The 27,695-nt window shown below is 37.9% G+C and overlaps 1 long non-coding RNA gene across 8 annotated transcripts in view; it reads left to right on the forward strand.

The window, feature by feature from the left end:
* Positions 1-27,695, forward strand: part of LOC120411880 — a 126,860-nt gene that overhangs the window by 47,563 nt on the left and 51,602 nt on the right. For 6 of the 8 annotated variants that reach the window (XR_005604431.1, XR_005604430.1, XR_005604427.1 and 3 more), the window contains one exon: positions 26,221-26,281. The exons of the other annotated variants lie outside the window; for them this stretch is intronic. This is a non-coding gene — a long non-coding RNA (uncharacterized LOC120411880). The remainder of the gene's footprint in view (positions 1-26,220; positions 26,282-27,695) is intronic. 8 annotated transcript variants of the gene reach the window in all.

Genomic DNA, 27,695 nt, shown 5'->3' on the forward strand with positions numbered 1-27,695 from the left:
TTGGAGTTTTGTTGATTCTGGCATGCAGTGACCACATCTGTCTGTCACTCATTCTCGCAGCTCTACAAGTATACAGAATTGGGCAGAGCAGATAAGTTTATTTGAGAAGTGTAAGCATTTCTGTGTGTTGGGCTGACAGCTCTGCAGTGATGATGTAGTGTAGCATTAACGGTGCTTTCGTCTCCTTTCAGTACTTATCTGTGCCTAGAGCATCTGATTCTGCTGTTCCCACTCTTATTTGTCTAAGCTTCAAACACTTTGTATCACTAAACTCAATGTTTAATTTTTATTTTCCATGTACAGCATTCCAGACAGCTTGTGCACAGTTAACTTGGGTTATGTCTTACTCAAGCCAATTTTCTAAAAATAAGGCAGCTAGGGAAAAAGAGTCATCAAACACAGGGTGTAGCTAACCAGGACCACTACACTGAATAATTTGTGACAGCCAAAACTCTGAGAAGTTTTCTGAAGACAAGTCGGGGTAGGGGATCCATTATCAGCTGTTAAGTTCTTTCTACCATATTTGTTACTGGCATAGGAGAAAGAGGATTATAAACAAGGAAGAATTTTCTAGGTTACAGACAGAGCTGTTACTGTAACAGAGAATTTTGTTGTTCCCTGGAGCATGTTTAGATTCTCTTAGGACAAAGGAGAAACAGTGCATTTCTATAGCTCATTGCCCCATCTTCTTTTGAAAATGAAAAAAATTTTAAATATGTGGACACTGACTGCCTCTTAGGACTGCCTTTACACACTTAAAGACAACTGAAGGCCCACCCTCCTTGCAAGCACAAGCAGATACTTTCAGAAATATGCTTTTAGTAAAGGGATTGCAGCACACAATAGTGTTCATTTAGGTCTCACTAGATAGCAAATCTTGGGTAAAGATAATTTCTTCAGAGCCCAGATGTTCTGGGGCAGTCAACCCACATGACTGTGGTTGCACTGCTTCTGTAACATAGGCATACAGTAATACTGGCGCTGTGATCTCATTAAATAACTTCTTATAGAGCCGTGCTGTACAGATAGAGGCCAAGTGCCAGGAGCAGATCCTTGCAGACAAGTAGAAATGACCACAGTTCTATTCAGAATCTTGCTTAGCAAAACTAGAAAAAACCCACAATAGCATGAAGCGTTGGGTACTGGCAATCATGTCAGTATAGGAATGTTAAAGGAATTTATACAGACCAGCAAAATATCACAACTTCAGGATGTAACAAATACTCTGGGATCAAGAATCATCAAGCCAGTGGTCTGCTGATCTGAGAATTATGTTGCCATCATCCCAGCAGACTGACTGCAGGAGAATATAGACAAAATTCTAGCGATTCAGCCTAAGCAGGTGAACATTTATTCATGTATTCCCTGAAGCTGGAGGAGTTACATTCCCAAGGGACATTCATAGTTTGATTTATGAAAATACCAGGTATTGTATAAAGACAAGACTGTAGCCATACAGATAGCAGTGCTGCTAGTTTGCACAGTTCTCACCCTCCCTTGCAGGGATCACACAGATTAACAGCTGCAGTAATTTCTCAGAAAATGTCCAAGCTGAGCAGGACTGTGAACTAAAATCATCAGAGGATTCAAAACACAGGCGAAGCCCAGTGAGTGAGCCAAAGGAGGGGCAGGTTAAAATTACAGAAAGCACCAGAGGGACATATTTCCATTTCACGTTGAACAGTCTTTATATCGGACACTTGTGGTAATTCTTTATCCAGAAGATTTATAACCATGGAAACTGTCAGCCTAGTTTAGTGTAGGCTTCTCTTTGCTTGATGTTATTCGTACTAACTTCTTGCAGAATATGTGGAGCACCTTGTGGTGTGATGGATCGCTCTCTACAGCATGTTTGAGCTGTAGAATTCTTGAAGTGCATGTAGACTATTACCAGTAAAAAGTAATGTGGAAGTCACCTAACTTGCCTACCTCGAGTTACACTTTAATAAAGCTGGCTGGGAACCATCTTGCCCATCTCATCAACAACCTCTTCTGTTTCATCGATTTCTGAAAGAGAACATAAACTGAAAGTGCTGAAATGGCCCATGGAAAAAGAAACCAAAGCACAAAAAACCCACATAACATTAGGATATTCGATTTTTAAAAGAAATAAATTAAGGCCCATGCTCTAGTTCTGAACCTTTCAAGTTCTTCCAGTTTTAGTATTAAAAAATGGGGTTTTGAGTTTTGTTAGTTATAATAATAATGGAAAATAGGGATAATTCCATTAAGGTGTCAAAGAAGCTTTTTTTAATATACTACTAAAAAAATCTATTTTTTCATTTTCAGATTACCCAACTTACCTTTTTTTTAAGCAAACTTCATTTTCATTCAGATCACTTTTCCAGCCTTTTAATTTTCCTTGATTTAAGCAGCACTTCTCCTTAAACCATACTATACTTGCAGAAGGCAAAGGGGAAAGTGTATATATATAAATCCTACACAAAGATTGGAAAGTTTACATCTAAGAGCCCTTCAGTCTTTCATGTAATCACCACATTCTGGGTTAACATGTCTAGAGGAACTGACATCATCTAAACTTGAAATAAATTCAAAATCATTACAGTAATTTAATCACTTAAGAAGTATACCTTATTTATCAGCACCATTTAGAACTTGACAAAATTATGGGAAGTGAATGAATGCTGACCCCACTCACTTTCTTATGATCAAAGTAATAAAAATAAATTCCAGTAAGAGAAAACAGAGGACTTGTTGAGTGACAGAGAGCCTTTGTTGGCCACTACAGGCTATAGCTGTCTATATGATAGCACCATGAGGGAAAACAAAAGCTTTCTAAAGTAAAATTGCAAGTTATTTTGCAACCTGGAGCTGTTTCATACTTGCATTTGATGATGAAGTCCTGGGTATGTAAATATGCCCCAATTTATTTTAATGTTAAAGTACAGTAATACTTTTATATTTTCAATGTAAGGAGTATATTTTAGGATTAGGAACTTTATTTTTGCAGCAGTTTCAGAGCACCTTTAATAATTTGGAAGAATATTTCTAATGCTAGCTATGTCTGGCACCATGGTACTGCCAGGTCTCATATTTCAAGTATTTCGCGGTTGCCAAACACATGTACAAGCTAAGGATGCCAGCAATGGATCTAATGTTAATTTCTTCTTTTTTCACATTCATGGGATTTTTTTCCCCTCCACCTAATCCCCAGGATCCAAACATCATCGTCTTTAATTTTTATTTTTTTATATGTTTGCATTGAGTTGGAATACGTAACAGTTTTGAATGCTCAACCAGGAGTTTGCATAAATGTCATGAAAATTGAATCTTGTTTTGCAAATACGTAATGCAAGCACTGTTTATATTGTACTGAAGGTGCTCTGGAAAGTAACACAATCATCATATTTGAACCAATGTGGGGAGGGGAGAAAGGAGTGCTAACAGAGCATTTGCAGAAAGATTTTCATCAGGAGCAATTTGTTTAGCAAAACGAGTAGTAGCAAGATATTCACAGAGAGCCAAGCCCAGGATTCCTTTCCTTGTCTTGGCTGGGGGAACTGATATAGAGGTCAAGGGTGCTTTTAGCTTTCCTAAATGTGTGACAGCTGCCACAAAAAGAAGTTTGAATGATAACAGGCCACCAAATATTGGCTGCACCAGTTTCGGTGGAAGTTCCACCAAGATTTAAGCTTGTAAGAACACTCCAGTTTGGGCTCTGAAGAAAGACATGTAGTGGGAAAAAAAATTAAGGAAATTTAAACAAGCGTAAGCTCAGTATCCTGGCCTGGAAGTAATATTTAATGAAGAGGTGAAGTATGAAGATTATGAGGCGTAGAAGAAAAAATTATGCCATTAACCTCAGGGATACACTAGCTATTAAATGAAGATGAACAACTCTACATCTGTGCTGGACTTGAAACAAACTAAGGTTTATAGGAATCTGTTTAAAACTTCATGTTTAACTGCTGATCCACAGCTTGCCCCACAACACAGATGCCTAATGAGCAGATAGCTATGTTGGAAAACTGTATAACTGAACATGTTTAAATCATTTGCTAAGAAAAATAAAATTTTATGAAAGAGGTGCAGAGACAGCTGAAGGGCCAAATGTTCTTAGCTACGTGTATGTAATTTCAAATTCATGTACTTGCATGTCAACTGAGAGCAGATGCAAGGAGAAAAACAGATTTGCTCAGAATTTGATCAGTCTACCTCAGCAGACTGTTGGATTTCTAAAATCTGGTTTTGTGTTTCTTTCATTGAGTGAGATCCACCTGCACCTTTAATGTATTATGTAGCAAACATGAATGTTATTAATTAATTTTAGTTTCATTAAATACTACCTTTAATGCTGAATAATTCTGGAACAAATGAAGAGGGATTAAAGGATCTTTAAATCACAGTGTGTGAATTGCTGCTGTGATCTGGACTAGCAGAAACAAATTTATTTCTCCATAAGTGCACAGTGTATAACATATTGTTACAAACTGTGGGTCAAATAAGCAACATGTTGGCCCTTTATTAAGAGATTCTGAGTAACACTTTCAATCTCAAGTGACACCAATAGAATATTTCAATACCTAGTTAGAGAAAAAAAGTGAGGATTTTACCCTGACATATCTTCATCAAGCTTGGTACTAAACATTTTGGGTAAGTGCTTCCCATTATCTTTGATAAAGTTTACAGTATTCTCATCTTTGATAGCACTGGGAGCTCAACAATTTTGTGGGTGCTGCATTGTGCAGTTTATAGCTCAAGGGTAAATGATACTTTCCATGTATAAGAAAGGAAACCCCCTTTGGATGATATAAAGTCTCATCCATGTGCATTGGTCCTTAAAGGAGAAGCAATCCACTTAGTTAAAGAACTTTCTGTATTAGAGTGAAAGGATGGATCCCTAGACTATCAATGCTGTTGTGTTTGCTTTCGCCTACAGGATTCTGTAACCATAATGTTTATGAATGCTCACATCAAAATTAATTTTGCAAGGAATTATTTTGCTTCCTTGTATGTAGAGGAAGTTTAGTTTATCCTTGGAAGCATCACGTCTTATGTTGTTTGCTCAAAAAAGCTGACATATTTTACAACCTAGATTATTATTTCTTCATGTAAATCAAGAATAAAATTTATGCACTTCATGCCTGCCTTTATTCTAAGCAACTGGGGTATATCTTCAAAAAGTACATGGTAGCTGTGGAAGGGAATGTTCTCTTTTCTTAGTTTTAAATGATTTTGGCCTGAGTCAGATGCTTTAAAATATATATAGAAGAGAAAAACACATGGAATGATGTATCTTTGATAAGATTATATCATGCCTGACTGTTCATTATCTTCTCCTTTCTCAATATTATGACCAGGCTAACAGTTCTTCAGTGAGAAACAAAATTATCCATATATTAGAAAAGGATGCTGGAAATTCAAAGGTCTGAGTTCAGTTTTCAGTGGATTAGCATTCCTGTGGCAGGTTTAAAAATAATTAAGGAGGGAAAAAAAGCCACTAAATGTATACCTAAACTTATGACCCAAATCTAGGTCAGACATACTTTTTCGTGGGTATGCGGGTCTGGCATGCCACACTGAGATTCTTTCTCTTTCAACCTCTGCTGAAGACACCACATGTTCCTACATGATCTGGATTAGAAAGCTTTTTGCAGAGATTAAGTCATTCACTTTTGCCTATCACAATACAGGACAATGCCCACCACGTCTTTGAATCTGAGGCTTTTCCCTTTCATACTCTCCTGAGTAATGTCATTTGCTATTGATCACAACCAGAAAGAGCATGTTGAGCTGCAAAAGCCTTGGATCTGACCTCCCATGGTTGTTCTCATGTTCTAATACAACATTCATCAATATTGCCATGAACTATTTTTAAAGGTAGAGTAACGGCACTTAACAGGCTTGTAGAAATACTTCAACTTGCAGATATTAATTAATTTATCGTCCTATTATCCTCAGACACCAAAGAATTGTCCCTCCAAGAGACCATTTTTTGGGACTCTTTGTTCCATGGGAGTGCTTACCACAGGGTAAATACCTCGGTAACAGAGAATAAACACCCAAAAGCATCCTCGGTATTAACAAGTTGCCAGTAAAAGACAGAAACAATTATGCAGGGGGTTATGATTCAGAGCCACTGACTCCATTGTAGTCCCATGCCAAGAAAAATTGCCAAAAACAATCAGAAAAATATCCAAGCAGGCATTAGGAGCAACAGCATTAAAGCACATTCAGAGGGTGTGTAATGCTCACTCGCACCCATTTGCTGTGTTGTATGGGACTCAGCGACCTTTTTTAGGACATTTCAAGTCCTCCTGGCTGGGCTGAGCCTCTTTGCTGGAGTTTAGTATCTTGTAGTTCTGACCAGTTATGTTTGTTTTGGGAGAAAAAAGCATTTACTCCAATAGATGTCTGTGTGATATAAGCAGTACTGTTTCTTCCTGTACTTACCAAGATTCTGAGCATGAATTTGACATTTTTGGTCATTGTGACAACCTCAGAGCAGTGATGTGCTCAGAAGCCACAATCTCACAACAGTGTAGGACTTTGGCAGTGAATAGCTGCAGACAAAATGAAAGTGCAATCATGTGAAAAATGAAGAGCTCTTTCAGCAGGGTACGTGTCTTCAGAAGAAGGAATTACTTTTTTCTGCGTCCTTTTCAGCTCCTAGGCAGAGTTTCTTGCAGAACTCACTGTATCCCCACCATTAAGAAGATATGCATGCTATTTACTGTAATTAGTCATGAGGTTTCCTCCTTATCTGCCTTCTCCATTGAATGTAATTAGCCAGTAATAATTTCTGAATAATAACTGCTTACTAATATAATAAGAAATACCAGGGATGGAATTTTCAAAGGAGAGTAAGGAAGTCAACTCCCATTGAGGGTTGTGTTTTTAAAGGAAAGAGTTCGCACACAATTGCTTTTATGGAGTATTACTCACTAATTAGCAGCAAACTGCATAGCAGATCCCACAATTTATGGAACTGGCTGGTAGCTGAAGCACAATTTTCATCAGGGTAATAGATTATTGATCTTAAGGGAGAAAATTACTTCCTTTTCTCCTTTTTCATTAACAAAGAATTAGATGATTGGAAAATATTGATTTCTAACTACAGTTGTAGTTTGTATTCTGCTCTACTTGAAACTTAAGCTGAGCAGGGGAATTGTTAGACTCTCCCTGGTTAATTCCTTCCATGGGGTTTTAAAAGTGGGCTTTCAAAATATTAAACATTGATGCAAAGACTGAGTTCTCTGTTTCACAGACCTGGTAGGATCAGACATCAAAGCTCATTCACATCCTCCTACTAGTCCTAGATCCCCAAACACATCAAGGCTTCAAGTCCTTAAACATAGGCATAGGGCATCATTTTAGACATCCCTGAGTGCCTAATACATCAACCCAGGGCTTACAATATGACAAAGGACCACCTGGGAGACCTTCCAGCCTTCAGAAAAAAATGGGATAGACAATATTTTCAGATGGCATCAGGCACTTACAATTAAGCCCACTAATCTCATCTGAAAAAATAGCAAGAGAAAATAGCTTCTCACTTTCGTGAAAGTTAAAAGGTAGACTTTGCTTAGGATGCTGAAACCTCAACTCAGAAAACAAAAGTAGTTTGCTGGCCTGTGCTACTTTTGGTTTAGTCACCTCTGTATATTTTCTGAAGGTGCTTGAATATTATGTCTTCCCAAAAAGTTCAAAATGGCTGTGTAAGTTTCATTGGAGTAATCAAATTATTCAAGTGAAATTCTCCTCAGTTCCTCTTATGTTTGATCTAAAATAGCTTGCAAGGACTCAGACACCTTCAAATCAGTGGATTTCTGATTTCAGTTGAAGTAAAATCCGCACCACTTTGAATTCTATTCTGCTCATAGGTTTCAGATAGCATATGAGAAATGGAAAATGGCCGTGTCACCTCCTTGTCCATCTCAGCCATTCCATTTCATCTGGCAAAAATGTATATTCATGTCTTTTCAAACATTGGTGCTTCCAAAGATGATCTTTTCTGTGTTTCCATAAAGTTATTTATTACACAAATTGACGATCAAGCTATTTAGCTTCATTTTTAAGAAAAAAATAAAATGCTTTCTATAAGATAGCCACCCTAATTACTCCATATATCTTCAGTCTACTAATATAGACTGAAAAATAAATGACTACAGCTGTGGCCAAAGAAGTGTGGAAAATGAGCCTCAATTCTCACATCTTGAGAATTCCCTTCAGAACAACTCAAATGTTGGGAGCTGGGCCTCCCAACTAAGGTTGTTTAAAAAAGCACAAGCAGTTTTTGCAATGAGTCAATAATTATACAAATAATAGGAAAACCCTTTTGTTTTTCATCCAAGCAGCAAACAAATGCCTTGAAAAGGTGGTAGTGGGTACATTGTAGAAGGTTCTATCCAAAAATCTTACCTCCCTCCAAAGAGACAGGCTTTTGCAAGAAACCTCTGCTATGAATTTTCTGTGCCTAAATTGTGGACTGCTAACTGAAATCCTTGATTCTTCTCTTCTGCCAACAGCAAAGTCCTTGGACCTAGATAATTGCTGTATTTCATGAGCTACAGTTGTGCTTACACACCTGCACACCTTTGTATGAGCAGTTCTTTTAGGACATGACTTAAAAGTACTTCCATGGCAACAGAACGTCTGCATTTGTTTACTGGCTGGTTGTTCTCTCCGTCATTCGAAGTTTCCCAACAAGCCTAGACTAAAAGGGACTTTATTCCAGAGGGAAGAGTGGGAAGAAGTTAATGATGAATAACTACATTGTTTAGAATCTGATATTCCCAAACAAATAAAGTCTTCAGGAAAAGAAGCAGCAAATGCTGAAGTTTTCAGTGTCTTTACAACATCATTGCAGTGATATGTAGTATCAAAAAAATTGCTTTCGGTAAATTGGCAGTAGTGAAACTTATATAACTGACTGGGTTCAAAGAATACTTGTTTGAATGCCAGTGCTTTCCCAGATTGTGTCAGACACTCCTTTCATAACTGTAAAAAAAAACCCAGAGCCTTTCCCATCAACTGAAAATAAGCTGATATTCTTAATCTTTTCATTAATGCTAGATAGCAGGGAGCTACAGAGCTGAACTTAGTGTTATCTGTTGAAAGAGTCTGCTGTTCCAGTTCCAGAGCTTAACAAGATCACAAAGTAGAATCTGAAACAAGGAGGAGCCCAGCATGTCAAGAGTCATCTATGATACAATTAATTTCATGCAACCCTTTCAACAGCTATGCTGCTAAAGACAGGCCAGCCATGTTGCATTTTAAAAGGACTATTTTTGTAGAACAATGTTGCCCAAAGCATTTCCTGTTCTTATCACTCCTACAGCAATGTCTGGAGTTCATTACCAGTAGCTCCTACTTTCAATAGTCAATCTTTTGAAAAAGATGCTCATTCATGTTTTCTCCCTTTCCCCACCAATTTGCCTTTGGAATTATATGATAATATATCACTGTTGCACTGATTCACTTAGGAAACAAAGACCTATTCACATCTCAAGAAAAACTGTTGAACAAAAGGCAAATTCTTAGACCACCCACTCACCAAAATCTTCTGCACCTTGTATGCCTATAAAAATCCAAAATCTTGAAAGAATTCATTTGCATTTTATTATTCAATGTTTGTCAAGTAAGTAATTAAGTGGTCATGTTGCGAAGTCAGACTATTCATGTTTTTTGTTTCTCGTTTATTGAAAAGTATGTACTAAGAACATTTGGTAACAATTTTGTGCGCATTTATTCTATGCTGATGGTCTTTACGTGATGGTTGTTATGAGCCTGTGGAATTTTCTTACTTAAATATAGTATCAAAAGAATAAAACAATCAAAGTGTAACACATTTTGGAAGCTTCAAGGATAAAACTAAATTTATAGAAAATGCCTTGAATGTGTAGATGAGGATAAACAAATGAAAGGGACTCTATGATGTGGTAGGAGAAGGGAGTTTATAAACCAGGATGTCTCTTTCAGGACCAAATTCTTAGAGTCCTTTTGATGGGAGATGGTAAACTGAAGTCCTGAAGTGGTTATGGGAAACCTAGAGCAAAAAATGGGGGAAAAAAAAAATGTTCAGGAAGCAATGCAAGCACATGCCTATCTTTAAGCACAAAACAAGTCCTTTAGAGAGAAATCCTACCTTCACTGAAGTTACATTTCACACTTCTCAGAGATTCACCAAGGCTCAAATTTCTACTCTTGTCCATTAACTTCAGGAACCGTCATAAACTGCACCCATGTCTCAGACAGCAGACTTTGCCAGCAAGATTTTTCAAGGACAGCTTTCACAGAGGAGTTCTGCAGACTGGTGGGAATTACACGCCTGCTTCCCTACTCCTCCGGTGACGTAGATGTTAGACACAAGGAAGTGGTATTCACACAGATTCTATGAGGCATACAACCTTCATGCCAAAACCAAGGAAGAGGGACAGTTTTCTTAGTTGCTTGATCAAAATTAACAGCTATGGGAGAATCTGTATTGGCTTTACAGGCTTCTGGTTCATCCAGTGACCCTGATAGCTCCACCTCCACTGGCTGGCCACCACACATCCACCCCATGCCAGCACCTGGAGGAGCCATTGCACCAGAGCCTGTGCCACACCATTCCAGCAAGCTAAAACAGGAGCAAGCAAATCACATTTTTTTCTTTTCTTTTGGCAGTGGAGATTTCTGATGGTGTAATGGGATTCAACTTATTGGAGTGCAAAGGCTGGTAGGGACAAGCAGAAATGTCTTGATCAAGGTAGAGTAGCACCACAGCAACCATCATTGGCCTGGTAATGTAATTCAAGACCTGAGTTAATGACTTAGATGTTAAAAAAAAAAAAAAGAATGCAGCATATAATTCAAGTCTGATATGTGGAAACTTGGTCTAAGATTTTGTAGGAAAAATCACAACACAGTGTAAAAATTATGACTTGTAAGACCTCAGTGCCACAAAGACTTACACACAGGCTTATGTGTCTCTTTGTATTGTAAGTGAAACTCCCAGGGGTGTATTGCACGATAAGAGAAATCCTGCCTTAAAAGCCAGATATATCACATAAGAACATGTGAGTTTGTAGAATATATTTCTAAGTGATGACCAAAGAGTGGGTAAAAATAGCTCATTATCTAATTTTGAGGATTTAGATTTTACAGTGAAAGACTTTCTAAATGTTGACAATAATTAAAAACAAAGGGAAAGCTCATAAATGAATGGAAGTCATGTACACACCAACTGCACAGTGTTCAGAAGCGAGTGGTCTTGTGTGTATCAGTTACTGCAGGGCTAAGAACATGGTAATTACTTCCTAAAATAATTTAGCTAAGTGCATGTTTTTTCAGTAATAGGCAGGCTGTTACTGGAAGTAGGCATAAGTGTACCACTATTTGTATGCGTTATAAAATCTGGAGAAGTGTTACATTCAGGAATTCCCCAACACTGGCTCTGCAATCTGAACCTCTGAGTCAGATTTTGACTTCTTTTGTATTCATTCATCACTTGATTAAACCTAGTCAACTGAACAGAAGGACATGATTTTTACTGTGCAGGATTGCAGGGAGGCTTTATTATTTTCAAGGTAGCGAGGTCAGTGTACTGTAAACCAGAAGACTGACACACAGCCCAGTAGCTGCTTCTCACAGCTACTTCAGCTTCACAGTGACTATCTGAAAGCTGAGTGGCCTGCCACACCTTCAGCACACATGGACAGGAGCTTGGGAGAAACAAAAAGGAAGACAAGATGCCCAAGTTAAGATGTTTTCACAAGACTGTCTGTATTATCAAAGGGTAGGGCCTAAGGGCAGAGCCCTCCCCTTCTCTCCTCATACATCATAGCCTAACACTCACTGTGCCAGCTGAAAATAAATGAACCTCCCTCCTCCGTGCCAGTTCAGTTTCAGCCTGCTCCTGGATCTACTTTAGCATGTGGCCATACACATGATGATGTGGACACAAGGCGGGGAGAGGTGTGGAGGAGCAGGAGGGCAGGATTGCCTTTTCCAGGGGCATTTTATTGTACGTCCAAGTTTTAATCACACTGATTTTCCTGTGTGAACAAGTCTTGGCCCAGAATTTCCTCTCCTCCTGGCTATTGTAATTGAACAACCCAGTCACACAGGTGATAAAAGGATTAGGTGTACCTAGTCTGTGTCCACTCAAAGCAGTGCAAAATATCCATAATAATTTTTATTATTAGATAATTATGAATATTTATACTGCTGTAGACTAATGTAGTTAAACCACAATACAAAAGTCCTATTTTTCATGCCAACACATTAGCATATGTCACACGTGCACCCAAGTTAGGATATGACAAGAAATTGGGGGGTGTGCTATTTTTACCTCAAACCAGTGGTTGCCAAATATCCTACAAGTAAAATTATTTCTTAGCAAAAGGAGTTTGACATTTTTTCAGAACTTATTCCAAAACAAATTCTTAACACTGAGACCACTGAAAGACTGAAAAAAAGCTAAAATACCTGGACTTAGACACTTCAAAGTAACCTAGACTTAAATTGCAATAGCCTGAAACAACTCTGCTGCTCTCAATGTGACAAGAATTATGTCCTGCATATTCAGACATGTTGCAGGACGTACACATTATGAGACACTGCTTTGTATTCTTAAGGATGCGTGATCTAAAATATATGATGTAACTTTTGCCCAGATCACTGGGGTTTTTACACAATTTCTATCCCATACCATTAAAGAAGTAAGGATCATGAAATCTTCCAGGTTTCGAACCCCAGCAAACTTTTTCATGAATGAGGCAGAAGTTACAGGTTTGTCACAGAAGCCCAAACAGGGAAAATTTGGGCCTTCTTTCTCTCCACAATTTTTGATCCCTCTTTGGTTGAAAACTTATTTTCAGTCAATCTCCCATTTCTACTTGCTTGTCACTTTCTCTGGATTATTGATACATAGTCATGAACCCGCATACTGGGCTCATCATATTGGTGATCTTTTGAATGCCATTTTGTTTTGAAAACCTTGAAAAAAAACTAGTCTGCTATCAAATTTAGGCATGAATTAATCTTTTACTGCATTTTATAATTTCAATTTGCAACATTGTGAGAATTACTGAGAGGATGTGTTACATAGTGTATAGAAATTTCTTCTATTTAATTAGTTCCTACTGAATACATTTTTCCTCTATTAGCCATTCCATTAGTTCATTTAAAGCCCAGGCTACTGACCATGTGAGGTGACTAATACAAAAGGCAAACTTGTGTTTAAGTAAAGCAACATACTAAGAAAGTACAGAGGAAAAATATCTACTGGCAGAGGTCTCATATTTGGAAGCTGATTTTCCCATTTCTGTTTGGAACAGCATTGGAAAAGAGCTTCAAAGTAGCAAGACAAAATGTTGAAAAGCATTAGTTTATACAGTAATTCTAACTGGGCTTTGCCCTTCAGTCGTGCCTCTGAGAAAACAAATTGAATTTCCTGATTTCAAATGGCAAACTCTGCTATTACATACTTTGTGATTTCAAAGAGCATCTGTCATCACACAAAGACAAATACATTTCTTAGAGAAACATCTGGTGCTTTTTTAAACAAGCCTCAGGCCAGGTCTGCGCAATGAATGAAATATGTACTATAGATAGAGTGTTATTTAGTGTTGCTTTTCATTTAATCAACTGTGTGTGGAATGTTTGTATTGTCTTAACTATCTCTAAAATATTGGCTCTCCTACCACTTTAGGCAACCGTTGCCTTTTAAGAACCAAATGCAAAATTATGCTTTGAGTCTAACAACAAAGAGGAATAAATCTGCTCCACTTGATTTCCTGGTTCCTTGCAGGATGTCTGTGGGAAAAGCAGTAGATGTTCACACACCTCTAAGAAGGCAAGTGTTTAGTCTTTGTACTTTGGGGAAAAAAACAAAACAAAACTCTATTATTTTGGCTGTCTGTATTCACAATATAGAAATTATTATGCATTCAACCCCACCCCTCAACTGAGCTAATATCAAAAATTATGTAGTGTAGGTCAGCAAAGAACACAGAACAGCTAATCAGCATAGCAGTACCCTTGAAGCCCCGTTTCTCAGATCTTGATTGCTTTCTTGGACATTTTTTGCTGTGATGGCGTTAAATCAACTAGTAGCAGGTTCCTTGTCTGCTGATGAGGTATCACAAACTCATTTGTAACATTGCTCTTATGCAGAAATTCAGAGCAGTGATGGCTGTGCAGAGTTCCTTGATTTCTCTCTGTGGTTAGGTTTTGTCCTGTCTCATGACTGACCATGTCTTTCACAGTTAATGTACAAGTGGAGGGAATGGTTGGGGACAATGCCATACATATAAGAAGGCTGATGGGAAACTGATCTTAAGATGAAAGCCAAAAAGAGAGAAGAGAAGCACAAGGATGGGAAGGAGGTGAAGTAATTAATCCAGATCATGCAGAATGACTATAATTGTTTCTCACTTTTCTTGAAAGGGAGGGGCTGTGCTCTGATTTTGATTCACTATATTGCCCTGCCTGTTGTGTTATTCAACATTGGTTCAAACACTTTTAAAGACTAGTTTCTAAACGTGATGCACACCTTCTTGCTGTGTGTCTCTTTGGACTCACACTGCTCTGGAATGGCACATGTTCATGAGCAGATTTGGCCAATCCTTTTACCTTGCCTTTCTTTCACTGTAGGGAAAAGGATAGCATTTCATCTGTGTCCTCTACATTCACATTCTGCTTTTAGGTGAATGGTTCAGCAGTCAAAAATGCAACCAGTACACTAATGTAAATATACTGCATACACTTGGAGGACAAGGAACCAAAATAGCAAGTATGCATAAATAGATAAGTCATAAAGCACTAAAAAAACACTGAATGGCAGAATGAAGCTTAGTGTATGTCTACATTCAAAACAAAACAAAACAAAAAGGACAAACAAGACCTCAGAATGCATAAACAAATAATTGGAACTCAGCTACAAAGATCTACTGCTAAGCAATGTAACATCCTTCCCATTGAAGTGTCTTTTGCAATACTGTCTGCCAATTAAATTTAAGCCAATCCTTGTTCTCATTAAGGATGAGTGTCAACTAAAAAAGTAATTTTGGAGTGTATGAGAACTATCATGCTTAAAGGCATAAGATATTCTCAGACTAATAGCAGTCAGTAAGAAATTTACATGGATGGAAAATTATTCCATACAAGCTCCTGTACAATTTTTTCCATATTCTTCTGAAGCAAGAGAAAAGTGTCACTGTTGGGCTAAAGATAGGATGTAAAGAACAGTTATCTGATTTGTGAAGCTTAAGAACTTTTTTTGTCCTCTACAGGTGGGAAAAAAAATGTAGCACTCATCATATATTCCTTTTGAGCTAAATTCTTCATGTTACTGTTGCATTTTTGAAAGAAAAATAATCCTTTAGAAGGATGATGGCAGCCTGGCTAGCGGTATTGCATAGCACACACATCCAACAGGCAGCTCAAATTACAAAGGGCTTTTCCATTGTCTAAGCCAATGATCACAAAGTGTTTGTACCGGTGCCAAGTTTTGCACTGACAAATTTCGGTGGGCATTACTGGCAGTGAGCTACAGTGCTTTTTAAATAAAATTTGGCAACAGATGCTGAATAGGTTTGACATCACTGATCCAAGGTACTCAATTTCAAATCTAATGGCCATTAGTACAGGAAGGTGTTCTAACATGTCTAATATGAAACAGTAATTTTTGCTTTCTAAAACCAAGTAAATATTTGAAGATCATAGAATCAGAAAATCATTTAGGCTGGAAAGGACCTCTAAGATCATTGAGTCCAACTACTAACCCAAACAAAACAAAACTACTAACCCAGCACTGCCAGTGTGCCACATCTACACAGCTTTAAATATCTCCAGATGGCGATGCCCATCCACTTCCCTTGGGCAGTCTGTTCCAGTGCCTGATAACCCTTCCTGTGAAGAAATTTTTCCTAATACCCAATCTAAACCACCCCTGGTGCAACTTGAGACCACTTGCTCTTGTCTTGTCACTTCTTACCTGGAAGAGATGGAAGAGTTTGCACCTCTCTGCAACCTCCTTTCAGGCAGTTGTGGAAAGTGATCAGGTCTCCCCGGAGCCTAAGCTGCTTCCTGTCAGACTTGTGCTCCAGAACCTTCATCAGCTTCATTGTCTTTCTCCGGACATGATGCAGGACCTCAAAGAGCCATAAAATAAAAAGTCATGGAAACTTGCATCTGCTGCCCAGAGGATGGTGGGTGAAGTAGAACAGGACAGCAGCAGAGTCAATCACACAGACAGCTGGCTGAGAGGAAGCGCTAGATACTGCTTGCTCAGAGGGATGAGGATCATTTTACCCAGTGGTCTTGGTACAATACTAACATATAACAAAAAATAGTCTGCCTAACACTAAATCCACAAGCATAAATTAGTCCTCCCTACTCCAGTTTGGATTCTGGTTCAGACATAGTACAGACAAATTCAATTATAAAAATTACTTAATTTCCTTGATGTTGAAGTTGTAGAACTGAAACAAAAGGTTAAATAGGCTGAATTATCAGCCAGAATTGTGATGGCTACATCATATGAATGCAAACAAAAGTGATGGGGAAGGGTATAAAATACACAGAACCACAATTATTTTTCATTTAACTAATGTAAAGGTGAGAAATATCAGAAAGCAGAGAGAATAACTGATCTTGTTGTGAAGTAAATGTATGAAATATCGCACAAGTGTATAGTCCTAGGCACAAAAAGTGCATGTGTATATTTGTATATATGTATATAGTCCTTTGAACACAGAACATTGTCTGACTTCTCTACTATTTCCACACATATCAGATTACACTGTGAGACAGAACATCCTAAGGTAGGCAGGGATGTACTTTTATGTAATGAGGGAGATTGCATCAGTCTGAACAAGACTTTCCATTTGTAACAGATTCATACTGATTTAAAACCGATTAAACCCCATTCTTCTCAGCTTCCTTTTGTGGTATGTTCCCCTGTGTCAGAAATGAAGTACAGCTACTGCACGCTGATGGCCATGAAGCCCCTGATTGTAGGAGCCAGCAGCTTCTCTTGGGTGGTTCAGTCTGTGGGGTTTGTGCCGGGGCACTGTGCTGTGTCTCAGGGGATGATGCCAGAGGCTGAGAGCAGGGCTTTAGGAGGGCATCATTGCCCCTCCCACCCTCTGCAGTGTTCAGGCTTGCTGTGCTCCTGTCTGCAAACAGCCTGGGGCAATTTATTAATGCTGAATTGTTTATTAATACTTTATTTGCTCTGGCTTACCCTTGGCAGGTTACAATATTTTGTTCCCAGTAGAAGAAAGATGACAAAAGATGAGAAAGTAGGAAATCAAGGCAACTAGACCCTTCCTAAAGCCAAATAAGCTGGGAAAGGAGCTTCATATGGTAAAAGCAGGTAATGCAATGAGGTGGTCCTCAGAGGCAGAGAGATGTAGTGCCAAAGCAGCTGGAGAGTAAGGAAACTTGTGGTGTGATTTTCAGCAAAGAAGGGAGATGTGGGGAGATTATAGGAATCAAATTAAGACGTGAATGTTTTCTTATACAAAGGTTTGGGAATTTTCTTTGAATTTAATTTCCTCATTCTTTACTACCGTCAGAGCATGGGCTTGCACAGTTTTATGCAGCTCAATGACTAATATGTGGTAGGTGCGTTGAAAGATATTTCTTTTGTCATTTTAACTGGAAATTGACCTCGTGAGAGTATTCCCCACAATGCCTATCCGTAAAAATGAGAAGTTACGGACATGTTGCAACAAAATATGATGGATACTGAAAAAAATTATTAATGTGAGAAATTAAAAAAATATGCTCATAGACATTTTAAGCTTAGTTATAACTCCAACAACTTAAATAAATTAAAAATTATCAACCATACTTTCCTTCAGGTCCAAGTCTCTATTTTGAAAAAACTGTTTTATTATTTAAATCAGTCAGGTTACTGCTTGACCTTGAGAATATTTCCCATAAGACCATTTTATCCCATAAAATGTATTTCCACCAGGTCTTACAGAAAACTTAATATTTTTGTCAGAAAGTATTTCTGGTAAAAAAATAATTTTTCATCAAGTCTTAGTGTTCAATGAAAGGAAAATCTATGATTAAAAAAAAGATTAACCTCTCTCAGTTTATAAGCACATGAATATTCAAAGAAACTATCAGTCCTTTTCTAAAAGACATGTATTAAGAAGTCACTTGTAGAGAATGATTTACTAATTGAAATAAAACCTAAGACTAAACAAGGGTGACAAAACACCTCAACCTGAAATTTACATTAAATAAATCCACTTTTGAAATCTGCTGTTTGACTGTTTATATTAACTTATTTTAGCTTGATAAGATCAACAATTTAAAATTAATTAATATAATTATGGAAAGAGACATACAGCACACAGAGATGATGTAATAAAGCAAGTTAACTCTAAAAAAGCAAGTTACTTTATTGCTTCTTTCATGAACATATAGTTCCAGATGGAAAAACAAATGTTTTTTTGAAAGCAGGACAAAGCAAATTAAGGAACATACCTGAAGCACATTAATGAGGGTTGTATAAATAAGTTATTAATATAAGCTTTAGTTCTATCATTAGTCAAAAAGTAGAAAATAAAGGGTGTATGATAAAATCCTCTAATGTTCTTGCAAACTAGGCAGAAACCACACATAAAATACAAAGCCAAATTCCTCCTTGTGGGCCTTTTGCTGTGTACTGTGGCAGAGACACTCAACAAGTACCATTTCTGTCCCTTTATTTATGCTGCTATGCAAACATCATTATCCTCACTGTAAACCTGGAGAAATGAAGCACAGTGTGGTGGGGATGGGAAGACCAGTGAGCCAAATTTTCCTTTCTTCAGACTGCAGCTTTGGAGCTCTTTTCCTGCTGGGTTAGACTCTGACTCCCTGTGAGCTGGAGCCAGCCCCTGTGCTGTCAGAGGGACTGCACAGTAACCGAGGTACCAAGCTCCATGCTGTTATCACTCATTTGGTTAACTGTGCTCCTGAGCATCTGCTGTCCTCCTAGAAGCTCAGTTTCAAATCAGAGTGCATGACTTTGTTTACATCTCTCTTTTTTCTCCATCCCACATAAACTTCCTTTGATCTCAAAAGGTCTAACCGTCAAAGGTGTCTTCTGCAATATAAGCATGTAGTTTGATTCTCCTTTTAGTCCATCAGTTTTTATTCTTGCAAAGATTTAAATCCTTTTATCCTCTGAAAATGTCTGACTTGTCTGACTTAGTCAGTTTGTGACCCTTTGATCTAGTCATAAATTTTCCATTCTTCTTATTTTTTTCCTTTTTTAATTTTTTTTTTTAATATATGTATGTGTTTGGAGGAATCCTTTATCCCAGCTTTATTTTGCTAACCATGCATGACTGGGGCTTCCTCTTGCTTTAGCAGATATCTTGCAGAGTCCTGATCAGCTCACAGATACCTCTTAGCATACTGAAAAAGTTCACAATTTTATCATGAAATCTTTCACGAAGAAACACCCATGAAATCTCAATGAAGAAAACAGAAATAATTTACAACATATATACTTTTATTTAATATCTACTACTGCCATTAGTTATTATGGAAAGTAATTGTTCCCAGCATATAAGTATTATTAAGTAGTGCATCAGATACCATATTTATAGGTAATATATATCATGGAACCAAAGGAAAAAAAATTCGCTTTTAGATGACAGTTTGGAAACTTGTAAATTCTTGTGTAAAAGATTAAAGCCTGTTTTTTTTCTTTGTTATATCAGGTAAATGTGATTTTCCATACTTGGTTCTCTTAACACAAACAGGTTAAAGACATCAAACCATATAAGAAATCTCAGTTCCTTTTATTTAAGTTCAGTTTTAGCACAAAGCTGTGCCTGCAAAACCTCTGGTTATTTTATTATTCAAAATTTGTCTATGTATTTCATTAATAAACAAAAAAAAAAAAGTAAATCAGACTTCAGAACACTTTAGAATTGTAAAATACATCAGGTACTTTTTAAGCAATAGTGTTTATATAGTACCAACCTGTTTGTAAAATTGAAGTGTACTACAGTTATCTGGTCATCTAGTTCAAGAATAACAGAGAAAACACACTTACTTAGCAGAATTGTTTTCTCCTTTGTATTCTACCCAAAAAACCCCTTCTCATCAGGCCAGACTATGTTATCATGATCATAAAGCCTTATGTCTTCCACAGCCCTGTTGCCACATTTTAGTTTTGCTCCTTCAAGAAGCCCAAAACTACTGGTCAGAACTACTTAGAAAGATGCAGGTTACAGAGTTTATTCCAAAGATCTGTATCGTAGAATCATAGAATCAGAGAATGGTTTGCATTTAAAGTGGACCTTGAAGATCATCCACTGCCAAGCCCCCTGGCATGGGCAGGGACACCTTCAGTAGACCAGGTTGCTCAGAGCCCCATCCAAGCTGGCCTAGAGCACTACCAGGGATGGGATATCCATTGCTTCTCTGGGCAACCTGTTCCAGTGGCTCACCACCCTCGCAATAAAGAATTTTTTCTTAATATTAATCTAAACCTTCTGTCAGTTTGAAGCCATTCCCCCTTTTCCTGTCACTACCTGCCCTTGTAGATAAACAACCTTATGCCATCTTTACTGTAAGTTCATTTCAGGTAACTTTGACAATTAGGTCACCCCAAAGTCTTCTCTTTCCCAGCCTGAACAATCCCAATTCTCTCAGCCTTTCCCTATAGGAGAGATGCTCCATGCCTCTCAACTTTGTGTCCCTCCTCTGGACTCACTCTAGCAGATCATTGTCCTTCTTGTGCTGGGGGCCCCAGAGCTGGATTCAGTGTTCCAGGTGTGGTCTCACCAGAGCAGAGGGGTGGAATCCCCTCCCTTGCCCTGCTGCCCATGCTGATTTTGGTGCAGCCCAGGACACATTTGGCCCTCTGGGCTGCCAGTGCACATAGCTGGATCAAGTCTAGCCTCTCATCCAACAGCACCCCCAAGTCTTTCTCATCAGGGCTGCTCTTCATCCATTCATCCCCCAGCCTGTGTTAGTACCAGAGGTTGCCCCAACCCAGGTGGGGCACGCATTTGATCTTGTTAAACCACATAAGACTCCCATGTGCTCACTTCTCAAGCCTGTCTAGGTCCTTCTGGATGGCATCCCATCCTTCAGGTGTGTCAGCAGCACCACTCAGCTTGGTGTCCCCTGCAAATTTGCTGAGGATGCACTCGATCCTAGTCTGTGTCATTATTGAAGATAACACTTGTCCAAATACAGACCCTTGAGGGACGCTACTCATCACTGACGCCCACTGACACCACGCCTTTGATCACTACTCTCTGGATGTGACCATCCAACAAATTCCTGAACCACCTCATGTATATAAACAAGCTTGAGAAGAAGGCAGAATGCAGATATTAATTTAAAAATGTGAATAACTAATAATTACCACATCTGCTGTCTTCTTTGTGAAGCTGGACTCCAGAGGCTCTGCCGATCTAAAGAGGAGGAACAGCAAAGAGCAAACCAAGTCTGTAAACAAAGGGGTCATCAGCTGGTCATTGATGATAAGATCACATGGCAGAAGAAATCTAGCAAAACGTCCTGTGACTAAATGAAAAATGAAGTTTCTGTAACAGCAGATGAAGTTTTGGCAGGATATCAAATAAATAATTCTGTACAAAATCATGTGCGTTTAAGGTATTTCAACCAGCGGATTTATAGAAAGATGAAGTTCCAAGCCACACAGAGCATGACACAGAGACAATCTTGACAAAATCAGTATGTTAACACTTTTATCAGCTGCTACTGCTACTGCTGTGCACGTTATCCTGCTATTCTATCCCATAGGTACAGGCAAGAATTCTAGTCTCCAAAACAATAAAGTCTGTGTAGTAGCACTTCGTTTTTAAGCAGACGACGCCATAGGCATGAGGATGATGAGAGATTTTGATGCTGCTATCCATTTGTTTTTGTTGGTATCTGCATTAAAGAATGGTGCATATTGCAATAACAGCTCTGTCAAAGATGTCCACTAAACAGCTTCCCCATATAGAGGTATTCACATACATTCCCCCTCATATACCTTCTTAGTTTACATAAAATTCAACCTATGTAACCAAGTATGTTTTTGATTAGGAAGATATAGATGCCTGAATCTCTATCATTATGTTCTTTGCTGGCTTAATCTAATAAAGATATAGTTCATTTTAGTGAGAAATTGAGGAGGGCTTGTTCCTCTGCCTTTTCCAGGTCCTGAATGCCAGTACGCTCTGTAGAAATATGTATTACTACTTTCAGTTCTAATGATTATTGCCAAAATGATCAGTCTTCCTAAAAGGCATAATTAAGCTGTAAAATATCAGTCACAGAGCTGACATATGTCAAACGGCTCAGTCCTAAAACATTCTGAAAGCTGCACCTCAGTGCTCAAAACTTCAGTTAAAAACCCAGAGTGTATATCCCATGCAATTTCATCATCTTTCTTGATTTTGAATGTTAACTTAGTTCAATTTTGGCTCATGCAGTCAGAAATAAAGAACAGTTTCTGCTCTTAAATATGTGTGTGCATGTATATATATTAAACATATATATATGTAAAAATATATCTATTTAAAAATATATGTGCTGTGAGTGGGCAATAATACCTTATTTCTGTTTTCTATAACATTTCAGATGTAAGGATAGGAAATGTTTTCATATGAGGTCTGTACATAAAAATAGAATTGGCAAAATTCAGTTTTTATAAAATGTCATAGGAGTTTTAGTCACAGAACTGTGTTGAGGAGGAATCACCCATATCCATTGGATGTTCCAAGACTGAAGATTGATATCAGAATCCTACCAAGATAAACACCAAAGAAAGAAGCAGGTTTCTTTTAACTTTTTCTCAGAATGAAGATCTAAATTTTCTCAGAGTCTGGATTTGATGTGCTCATACTAATATTTAGCAAGATAAGTATATGGGAAGTATGATTTTCTATGGAGTGGTACATCCTGAACAAACAAGGAAGTCTGATAAACAAGAATATCAGTATGCTAAAACCAAATACATGGCAACGACATATTTTATCAGCACAGTTTGAGGTTTAATGACTTAGAAGCTTCATGTTTTGTTTTAAGTTTAGAACCAATGTCACTACAAACTGAAAAAAAATAGCTTTTTCTAATCTCTTCAGAGAACCCATTTGAGTCCCTAAATGTAATGAATTAATCAACTTAAAAAGCGGTTTAAGTCAAACTACTGAGAGGTAGAGATTTAAGTATCACCAGATATGCTGTCCAGCTACTCCTGCACGTTGCAATGATATTGCATGCAGCCACTGACTTTTTCCAAGCCATGACCCCCTGATCCTGTCCATAAGTTATGGCAGTCACAGGGATTTTACACAGTAACTCTCTGTCCAAAGGACTGGAAAATACAAAGGAAAAGAAAGGACAGAAATTTCAGGAGAAGTTCACATTCCTTGTTACAATTAGCATTGAATATAAAAGATAATGTCAATGTGCAGGACTTCAGAAATACCATGCAGGATATGCCTCATGTTCTGTAACATAGGCTAGACTAATGCCACAGGACAAAACTGATAAGGTCTTATGAAATGTCACTTCACACTGAATTTTATTTACTGTTGTTGACAATTATGCACGTAAAAATAAGCTATTTAGACAATAAGGATTTCTAAAGATGTGTCATATGTTCATGGTTAAATATGCTAAATGTCACATTAAAGCTGACATGGTTATGGCTCAAGGCAAAAACACTGTCAAGTTGCCTATGATCCAGCTGTGGTATATGTCATCAAACCAATTGTTTCTGTTTGACTGTGGTTTATAGTGCTTATCAAATGTCCTGCAAAAGTGCTGTTTGCCATGAGAGAATTTTTCATCTCTTTTTGGTATTCAGCTGTAGTTAACTCTTGTTACAGTTGTTGACAGACGTTGCAATGCGTTTCAGTTAGTGCTAGCTCCTCTTTCATTCAGCGTGTATAGATATGTACATATATTTATATGGCTGTGTGAGAAAGCTATAAGTAAATAAATCAGAATAAAATTAAATTCCTGAGGAGGCATACTCCTAGTAGGAAATTACAGCTCTACGCTGTTTAACCTTGCTAGAGTAGGCATACCTATGAATGTGTGGGAAAGCTAAAATATCTCCATTGAAGTCATATTAGACTGTTTATGGATCACCTGCAAGTGCTCTTTTGATAACATTTTCACCCCAGGTATTGGCTTTGTCCTTTTATTAGGAGAGAAAATCAGTGCCTTTAAGTAATAAGTTTAAAGGAGCTTCAGTAGTAGTTGACTCAGAAGGCTACCTCTGGAGAAAACAATTTTGAGTGGTAATTTGTAATATTTTAATGATCTTTGATATATGGATTTTTAACACAGCTGGACACATATTGCAGTTGTACTGATAATCAGTACTTGCTGGCAGATAGCATATTTTTTTTTGCCAGACAGATTTCTATCATCACTCATAACTTTTTTTTCCATTAAGTGGGATATTTATAAACACTGTTTCAAGCATGAGCTTGCAGCATAAGTTATCACCAATTAAACCCTCCAGGAGTCATTCCAGTTCATCCTGAAAATAAGCATCTTTCATATTTTTATTGTAGCTCTCAAAATTAATGATAAAAATAGAAAAATCCTTGATTTGGACTAGAGAGAGCCTTTGACTAATGATTGGTGTTACTTCCAGAGAAAACTGATGAAGTATTTTTAATATTATGTCATAAAATGTTTTTCTGGTTTCCACAGAAGGAAGTTGATATGATTTTTTACTAGATTCAGAACACTTATTTTCCTGTTTCAGGTCATTTCTAGTTATGGTACTTCAAAGAGAGAACGGAACCAGGTGTCTGCCTCTTTTTCTCCAAATGGGGAGGCCTTTTCACTCATTTGGGTGAAGAGCAGAGGGTTTACTCTCTTTTCTGTTACTGCTGTAATGACTCTGAAGGAGCTTTATGGGGATTTTGTACCCTTTCATTGTTGTGTTAGACTGAGCCACAGTTTATTCCATCCTGCCTAGGGCAAAAACAAGACTACCAAGTGACATAACCAGCGCTCTTTGAGAAGGCTTTGATGGAGACATTTGGCAAAAGAGAACTGCTTCCTCTTATCATGACCACTCCAACCATAATTTCTTTCACAAAAACAGTCCTGACAATTTGTCAAAATGAATGCTCTACAGTTACAAAACGAAATGCTTGACATTAAACACCTTTCTGCCTAAGTAGGAGGTAGAGGTAATTACCCATATTGCGCATTGTAATGGAAGCAATCTTTTATTTACTGGCTTACCTTACCTCCATCCCATCAGGAATTTCAAATTTTGGAGCATCTGTTCCAAACTGTAACCAAAAAAAAAAGTTGAAATCCAATGGCCTTTCATAAAACAGACTTTTCATCCTCAATACATTAAGTGTTCTGCAGGGAAATGGAAGCAATATCTTAGTTCGGGTTTCTCTCTTCAGCTGGCGAAGTGGAAAGAGGAAGAACAAGCTCTGTTTAGTCCCCTAGGGAGTGTATTTAGAGCTCAGATACTGCCATGACAGCCTGTGAAGAGAGGAGAAGGAGATGGCTATCAGCTTGAGGCATTCTCAGAGCTGGTGTCACAAGCCTCACAGCTTGTGGTGCTGGGTAATCATTAAGACCAGTAGAGTGACTAATCTCTCCATATAGATATGAGGGAATGGAGATAATGTGTATTTTTGTGCCACTAGGATCAGAGTTTGACAGCCTGTAGAAAAGAAGTGCGTTTATTCATGTCTTGGATACTTTTGACACAAATAATTTCTCATCGAAGAATAAACTAAAAAAAGAATAACTGCTCAAGTTAGTATCTGGATGTTGCTTGCAACTTTATGGCCAAAACCTGCAAATCTCCAGCATATTCCCTGCCAGATCTGTAATGAGTAACGCATTTGTTCCATACAGTTTAGTCCCCTAAGCAGATACATATCCCTGAAGAACTGTAAAGTAGGTGGGAAGAAGCTTCTCCACTTCTGACCCCATCCTACCATTAGCACCCCCCAAACATATACAGAGACTGACATATACCCCCCCCAAACATATACCCCCCAAGCTAAGGCCAGCTGTGCTCCCAAACATATACAGAGACCGACAAAAGACGCGCACTCCCACACATCTTTAGCACATTACCAAGTTTGACTACACAGAGCATCCAAGCCCAAACTTGCTAAACACATGTTTTATAATTGCCTGTGAAGAAGTGTCTTATACTTTCTTCACGATCTTTTTATGTTTTTGGAGACAGTGAAAGATACAGAGTCATTCTTGTATTATGTTTCTTTTTTGAAGTGCAACCTGCAACAAATCTCATGGCGTTGGAAGGAATTGAAATAAAGCAACTGTGTAAATCGTAAGTCCGGAAACTGGTTTTCTTACAAAATGAGCAGGGCTTTAAAGTTAGGCTATTACTATTGACTTCATGTGAATTATGTGGTTCTAGATGAGGTTAGGAATTGGCACTTCTGGCACTGAAATTCGTGAGTAAAGCTAACAGAGGATTGTGTAATAAAAACGAAATGCTATTATTTACTTTTGTACAGTTTCTCCAAATCTGCAAAATTGGCTCAGCTGCCATCATTGTAGGATTTTTTGCATTGTGCAAAAATTACAGAAAAAGTTAGCTGGTTTTGATAAAATAGAACCTGCCTCCTAGGGGGAAATTCAATTATACTTGACAGCTAAGAAGTATTCACATGACAAAAAAAACAAGAATCAAAGCAAGTTGTAGGATTCCAGATCTCTTCCGACAGCATTTTTGTCTGATTCATACCGAGCAGAAGTTGAAATCTTAGCTTTTTTCTGAACAGCTATTATAACCCATCTCCACATAGACTGTTTCAATCCGTGGTGCCCCTTCTCTCTTGATCCAAGCATCTGGACCTGTTCTCATGCCAACAGGCAGATTCTTTATCTCCTTTTGATCTCTGAGCATGATCAAGCTAAGGCCAGCTGTGTCAGTTCAGTCCTTCATGGGTCCTTGTTTCTCGTGACTTGGTGCTCCTTGTCACTTTTCCTGACATAAATAAAATCAATGTCTTCACAAGTCTCTGTCAGATTTTAATCACAAAGTCAACAGTATTTACTGTGATGATAACTGTCTTAGAAGACAGAAGAGGAGGTTGAGCATTGGCACAGAATCAAACTAATGGTGGACTACAAGTGAGGGGCAAGGAGCAGCAAATGTATACAATGAAGTTCCATCCTTAGAGTGTCTGCCCAGATAGAGCATTACCAAGACATACATATATTTCTTATTTGTTGCTAGTGATGAAATCTGGGTTACTGAGTTAAGTGCTGCACAAATGGAATAACAAAGTTCGCATTAAAAAAAGATCATTCTGTAGACAGAAAAGAGTAAAACAAGAAACAGAGAAACCAAGGGACAAAGCTGAAGAGATGTGCTTAAAGGAAAACATCAATATGAAAGCTGATGGAAACCAAAGGGGATTTTTCTGTCTATTGTTTTTTTTACGGAATGAAACTGTTCAGTTCTGCAGATCTAATCTGAAATGCGATGATATCAGTTGAATTATACCCATTAGGTTTGGCCTTGGAAAGAGACATTTTGATATCAGTTCTTCTGAAAAGATCATTTCTTCTTCCATTTTCACAGACTGTGTTGTGTTTAAAACAAAGCTGGCTGAGAGGTCTTCTATAATGTTCTTGCTAGAAAATGCCATTTCTTCTAAATCAGCTCTTTTTATGAGAATGAACAAGCTTCAACTTGACACTAGGCTCTTGGCTATACTATTCTTGAAGGCATT

This window comes from Corvus cornix, chromosome 2 (assembly GCF_000738735.6).
Source record: "Corvus cornix cornix isolate S_Up_H32 chromosome 2, ASM73873v5, whole genome shotgun sequence".
NCBI classification, from domain to species: domain Eukaryota; kingdom Metazoa; phylum Chordata; class Aves; order Passeriformes; family Corvidae; genus Corvus; species Corvus cornix.